The 7,059-nt window shown below is 41.1% G+C and overlaps 1 pseudogene; it reads left to right on the top strand.

Annotated features, from left to right (window-relative positions):
• The first annotated feature begins 1,107 nt into the window (after positions 1–1,107).
• Positions 1,108–6,842, top strand: LOC145822129 (uncharacterized; annotated as a pseudogene).
• The last annotated feature ends 217 nt before the right edge of the window (positions 6,843–7,059 follow it).

The raw sequence follows: 7,059 nt of genomic DNA, 5'->3' as shown, positions 1-7,059 counted from the left end.
TGGGAGAGACTTCATGAGCTTCTTCAACAGTGTCCCCACCACCAAGTGCCTGATTGGCAACTTGTTCAGACCTTTTACTATGGCTTAACTGAGCCTTATCGCCAAATGGTGGATTCTTCTTGTGGTGGGACATTCATGTCCAAAAATGACGTCGAGGCATGGTAATTATTTGAGAACCTAAGTGATAATTCCCTTGACCATGCCTCTGCAGCCTGGCAAGTCTGGCAACCGGTAGTTGGAGCCCCAAAAGGAGGGGACATTTATGAGGTAGGGCAAAACCTAGAGTTAGCCCAACAAGTAGAGGCATTGTCCCACAAAATGGACCAATTGTTAGTTTCGAGACAAGGACCTACACAGTAAGATCAACCTCAATTTCATGAGGCATGCGCTATTTGTGCCAGCCTTGCTCATAACTTGAGTGAGTGCCTTTCGGCATCACAATTTTTGGAATTAGTCCAAGAGCATGTGAATGCGGCTCAAGGATTCTCCAACTTGGGTAGTGACCCATATTCCAACACATACAATCTGGGATGGAGAAACCACCCTAATTTTTCATGGAGACCTCCTTCACAAGGCACTTCTTACAATCCTCTACTACCAAGGCAGAATTTTAATAATTTTGCTAACCAATCTTCTTACCGACCACCACAACCTCATCGACCCCCACAACCTTATCGGCAACCACAACCCCGACTTGTTCCTTAAGGCAACTCTGCCTTTGAGACTTAGGCGTTGGAAGTTCTCTTAGAACTTCAAGGGTTAGCACCAGTAGTTCACTCCCATACTCACTCTATTGCCAAGCTAGAGGCCCAATTAGGTCAAATGGCTAATAAGAAAATTACCGAGTGAGACTGTGGCCAACCCTAAGGGTCAATATGGGGCAGAGGGGTCGGGTGGGAATGGAAAGCACCATGAGTAGGTGCAAACTGTGATTACCTTGAGAAGTGAGAGGGAGTTAGAGCCTCTACTAGTTGCATTTGATGCAACTAAGGCTAAGAAGGATGAGCGAGAAATACCTAAGAGGATGACTTAGCCCATAGCACTTCACATGAGCCTAAGGCAACCTTCCCCCAATGCCTTGATATACCGTCCCCTTTTAATAAGAAGATGACATCCATTGAAGCTATGATGGAGGTGTTTAAACAAGTTAAAATCAACCTCTCCCTATTGGAGGCGATTAAACAAGTACCCTCCTACGCTAAATTTTTGAAGGACCTTTGTACGCAAAAATGTAAATCTAGGACACACGAGTCCTAAAAGGTCATACTCACGGAGCAAGTAAGCTCCATCTTATGAGTGACACACCCCCTAAGCATAAAGACCCGGGTGTCCCAACGATTGCATGGATTATAGGGGACCATTTCATCGATAGGGCCTTGTTAGATTTAGGGGCTAATGTCAATTTGTTTCCGTACTCTCTGTACGAGGAATTCAGGCTTGGCGAGTTAAAGCCCACTACTGTTACTCTCCAGTTGGTTGATCGGTCCCTCAAAGTGTCACGTTGCATGATTAAGGATGTGCTAGTAAAGGTCGATAGGTTTTATTTTCCTATTGGCTTTTTGGTTTTAGATATGGAACCAGTAGTTAGCTCTAGGAAACAAATCCCGGTGATCTTATGTCGACCTTTCTTGGTTATCGCCAATGCATGCATAAATTGCCGTACTGGAGTTATGGATGTTTCATTTGGAAATATACAAGTGAAACTCAATATTTTCCAAGCATCCCAACCATCCTATGAAAGAGAGGAATATTTATTCATGGATGGGACTGTGGAGGAGGCTTTACCCTCCATTATTGTAGAGGACCCTTTAGAGGCTTGTCTAGCTCATTTTGGGTTCAAGGATTTTGATATAGACAGATCAATTGAGGAGGTGAATGCCTTACTTAATTCTTCTTCTATACCAGATTTTTCTCTGTGGAAAGCCCGGTTTGAGTCCCTTCCTCTTCTGCCTCAAGAGTCTGCCATATTATCCCTAGTCACTCCATCTACACTTGAGTTAAAGCCACTCCTGGCCACACTTAAGTATGCATTTTTAAGGCCAAAGGATACTTTACCTGTCATCATTGCATCTGACTTAACTGCAAAGCAGGAAAGTCAATTAATGAGTGTTTCTATGACACATCGAAGTGCTATAGGGTGGTCGGTGGCTGATTTGAGAGGGATAGATCCCTCAGTGTGCATGCATCATATACATCTAGAGGGGGATGCCATACATTCTCGGGAAATGCAACGGAGACTTATCCCAACATGAAAGAGGTTGTAAAAAGTGAGATTTTGAAATTGTTAGATGCGGGTATTGTATACCCCATCTCGGATAGCAAATGGGTGAGTCCCACATAAGTGGTGCCCAATAAATCGGGCATCACTGTTGTAGAGAATGAGCAAGGAGAGTTGGTCCCTACACAAACCACTACTGGGTGGTGAGTGTGTATTGATTATAGGAGATTGAATTCCATGACTAGAAAGGATCATTTTCCTTTTCTATTTATTGATCAAATCTTGAGAGGTTAGTGAGGCAGGGTTTTTATTGTTTTCTTGATGGCTACTCGGGGCATAATCAAGTCCTGGTGTACCCTGCTGACCAAGAAAAGACTATGTTCACTTGCCTTTTTGGCACTTTTGCCTACAGGCGCATGCCCTTTGGGCTATGTAATGCACCGGCGAATTTTTAACAGTGTATGGTGGCCATTTTCACCTATATGGTGGAGAAATTTCTAGAGGTTCATGGATGATTTTTCGGTGTTTGGACCGTCTTTTGAGGAATGCCTTAGGAATTTGACTAGAGTGTTGAAATGATACACTGAGGCAAACCTGATTTTGGTTGGGAGAAGAATCATTTTACGGTTTGTGAGGGTATAGTGTTGGGACACATTATGTCCCTTCAAGGTATAGAGGCAAACAAAGCTAAAGTTGACCTCATTGCAAGCCTTCCTCCACCCACTTCTCTGCGTCAAGTCCAATCTTTCTTAGGGCATGTAGGTTTTTACCGTAGGTTCATCAAAGACTTTAGTAAAATATCCCGTCCTTTGTGTAGTTTACTTGCTAAGGACACACCTTTTATCTTTGATGAGGCATGTTTGAAAGCCTTTGAAACACTGAGAGTGACCCTGACTACTGCCCCAATCATGAAATCACTAGATTGGTCGTTTCCCTTTGAAATCATGTGTGATGCCTCAGATTATGCTGTTGGGGCTATGTTGGGCCAAAGGGTCAATAGGGCACCATATGGTATATACTATGCTAGTCGCACTCTCTCGGATGCACGATTAAATTACACTACCATCGAGAAAGAGTTGCTAGCTGTGGTCTTCGCCTTAGATAAATTCCAGTCCTATCTCCTAAGTTCCAAGGTCATAGTCTTCACTGATCATGCCGCTTTGTGGTAATTACTATCAAAGAAAGAGACCAAACCTAGGTTGATTAGATGGATTTTGTTGCTTCATGAATTTGACCTAGAGATCCGAGATAAGAAAGGATCTGAGAATTTGCTGGCGAATCACCTCTCCCGAGTCCTTGTTGAGTATACTAATGAGCCTTTAACTTTGCATGATTCGTTCTCGGACGAACAACTTCTTGTGGTGTCATGAGCAAGCCCCCCGTGGTTTGCACATATTGTGAATTACTTGGCAATTAGGCAAATTCCTAAAAATTGGTCTAAGCAAGACAAAGACTGATTCTTTTCGTAGGTTAAGAATTATTTTTGGGAGGATTTAGAGTTATTTAAATATTGCTTCGACCAAGTGATTCGACGGTGTGAGCCAGAGAGTGAGGTGCATAGTATTCTTACATTTTGTCATTCTTCTGCATGTGGCGGTTATTTTAGTGGGCATAAAACGACCGCCAAGGTTTTACAAAGAGGGTTTTATTGGCCCACCATTTTTAAAGATGCCCATAAATTTTGTAGAACTTTTTTGTGCTATCAACAAATGGGTTCGATATCTCGTGGTGATATGATGCCAATGTCCCATATTCTTATGGTAGAGATCTTTGATGTTTGGGGGATTGATTTTACAGGCCCTTTCTCGTCATCATTCGGGTTTGAGTATATTCTCTTGGCAGTGGATTATGTTTCTAAGTGGGTGGAGGCGATAGCTACTCGAGCAAACGATCATAAAGTAGTAATCAAATTCTTGCATGGAAACATCTTTAGTCGTTTTGAGTTTCCTAGGGCCATAATAAGTGATTAGGGTATGCATTTTTGTAACCGGTTCTTTGAGTTGGTAGTTAAGAAACACTCTATCACTCATAATTTGGCACTTCATACCACCCTCAAACTAGTGGCCAAGTGGAAGTCTCTAATAGGGAGGTGAAACACATAATAGAGAAAATGGTGAGGCCAGATAGGAAAGATTGGTCAAAACGTTTGATTGATGCATTATGGGCCTACCGCATTGCTTATAAGACACCTATTGGGATGTCACCATATAGGGCGATGTTTGGCAAAGTTTGCCACCTCTCAGTTGAACTTGAGAACCGAACGTTGTGGGCCACAAAAAAGTTTAACTTCAATATGGCCGCGGCTAGGCTCGACTAGAAATTGTAACGCAATGAGTTAGAGGAAATTCGAAATGATGCATATGAGAGTTTGAGAATTTTTAAAGCTCGGATCAAGGAATTCCATGATAAGCACACTAATAGAAAATTCTTTGAACCGGCCAAAATGTATGGCTTTTTAACTCAAAATAAGACTCTTTCGGGATAAGCCTAGATCAAGATGGGATGGTCCCTTTGTGGTTGTAGAGGCATTTATTCATGGCGCCGTTGAGGTGCAAGATCCAAGAAATGGCCACACTTTCAAAGTAAATGGCCAAAGACTGAAGTCGTATATACAGGGGATTAGGAATTGGGATATGATTGAGTCCATTGCTTTGATGAACCCTTTTTACTTTGATTGAGAGATTGATGTCTTGTTCTATTTTCTTTTCTTTCTATTCTATTATATATATTTTTTTTATTCTTGCTGTGCTTTACTTGACGTCTAGGAGACTTTAAATCCTTTAAAGGTGTTATTCCTTTGGTGTTAGCCATGCCCGAATGACATTTGACGGTCTAGTACCTAACTGTGTTTGTAGTGAGTTCCTAGGAGACCAACTTAGACAATGAAAACTAAAGTTCGAATGGCAAAGCCTAGAACAAAAAGGTTTGGAATTTCCGAGACTAAAGTCTGGTTTAAATACCCAGGGGTGTGGAGATTGCTTCAAAACCACCTCAGCTTGAACTCTGTATGGCAACTCCATAGGTCGAGTTCGCTTTATGCACCTCGACCCTGGATACCGAATCAACCTAGTCTGTCACCCTGTTGGAGAATAGAGAAAGTTACAAACATTGTTAGGGAGAAAAGTAGTACCCGTGATTTTTGCGTGAAGATTATACCTTTGTTGAGCATCTAGATGTTTTCGTTGTGCTATATTTATTTCGGATGTGAAATGAAGGTAGAAATGGTTTGAAATGTTTTGGGTGGTACTTGGGTTAAGAAATGGTTTAATTTCTAGGGAAAATAAATAAATAAATAAATAAATCCCGCACGTGTGGCACAACCCACTGCACGTGAAGAACAATTTTCAATCCACAACTTGGACACTGCTTTATATGTAGGTGCATGGAATGTGTGGCCCAGTTGTCGCACATGCGGCATGGGTCCTGCACGTGCAAGAATTTTGCCTAATAGCATTACATCGCCTGCTTTATATGTAGGTGCGTGACCTGGTACGGGTGTTCCACCGCACGTGCGGCGCACTATCCCACAGAATGAGGTTAAAAATAAAATCATATTTCTTTGTTCATTTTTTTTTAATTTTTGTTTTTCAAAAAAAAAAGGGTTATACAACCCTAGACTCACTTCAATCACTCTTACAGATTCTCTCTCTCTCTCTCTCTCTCTCTCTCTCTACCTTTCATTTTCTTCTCTCTCTATCTTTCTTTCTCTCTCTCTCTACACTCCATAACCCAACAAACCCATCACACCCCACCATCACCAACCCTTCAAGTCTCAACCTTTCCTCATTCTTCATCACAATCACCTCACCACGGGAAGCCCTTTTCTCTTCGTCCGTCGAATCTCCGGCGACCACCATTTTTTCCGGCGGAGCTTTTTGCTTTCTCTATTTCTCTTCACTAATTCAAGGTACATCCTCCTTTTTGTTTAAACTTTATATTTCTTCTTTCAATCTTTCCTTGTAGTGAGGTTTAGGGATAGTTTAATAGAGATCTATTGTTCATCCTTTTAAAAAAAAAAAAATCTAGGCAGTAAGAAGACGAGCACCGCATGTGCAGCCATCTTCGACGCACGTGCGGTCCTTCAAAAAAAAAAAAAAACTAATGCTTAGGTTTTCTAATTCTTTTTATTTCATAGGTTGTTATTTATTTATTTAGTTGTTTATTTTTTTATTATTATTTTTATTTATTTAGTTTAATTTATTCCCTGTTAGTGTAGTTCGTTTTTATTTGTTTAGTTATTAGTTATTTAAATAAAATGTTAATGTGTTTAATTATACCATAGTTAAGTAACTTGTTTAATTTAGATGCACATGTCTAGTTTAGTTCCTTTTTTTTTATTTAATTTTATTTTAGGTTACCTTTATTACAAAAAAAAAAAAAAGAAAAAAAAAGAAAGAGGACAAGAAAAATAAAAATGATGAGAATTGCATGTGGTACATCAGTGGGCAGACTTGTGCTTTAATATCTTACTTTATTCTCATGCTGGTTCCACGGGTATATGTGTATGTTTTTGGTATGTGTAGGATATGAATCAACGGATATCCACTCGGGCCTCCAAAAATTCCAGAGGTTCGTCCTCCTCGGCACCACTGCCACCACCGTCACCGCCACCACCACCGATTGAGTTGCCACGACTAGAGTGGGATTCACGCCCGCTTCACAAGCTTACAGAGTTCAACATAAACTATTTTCAAAATGACCCAGTCACCTCTTGGGCCGTTGAGCAGCTCCACCTCCGGCAATAATTGGGTCTTTGCACTGTTACGGCGCCCACTTATCCTTATCTGGTACGACTCTTCTACCAAAACATGTACGAGTCGCTCACTGATGTAGGATTTCTG

The sequence above is a fragment of the Camellia sinensis genome, chromosome 3 (assembly GCF_055761805.1).
Source record: "Camellia sinensis isolate YWXY chromosome 3, ASM5576180v1, whole genome shotgun sequence".
NCBI classification, from domain to species: Eukaryota; Viridiplantae; Streptophyta; class Magnoliopsida; order Ericales; family Theaceae; genus Camellia; species Camellia sinensis.
This window is presented reverse-complemented; position numbering and strand designations above follow the sequence as displayed.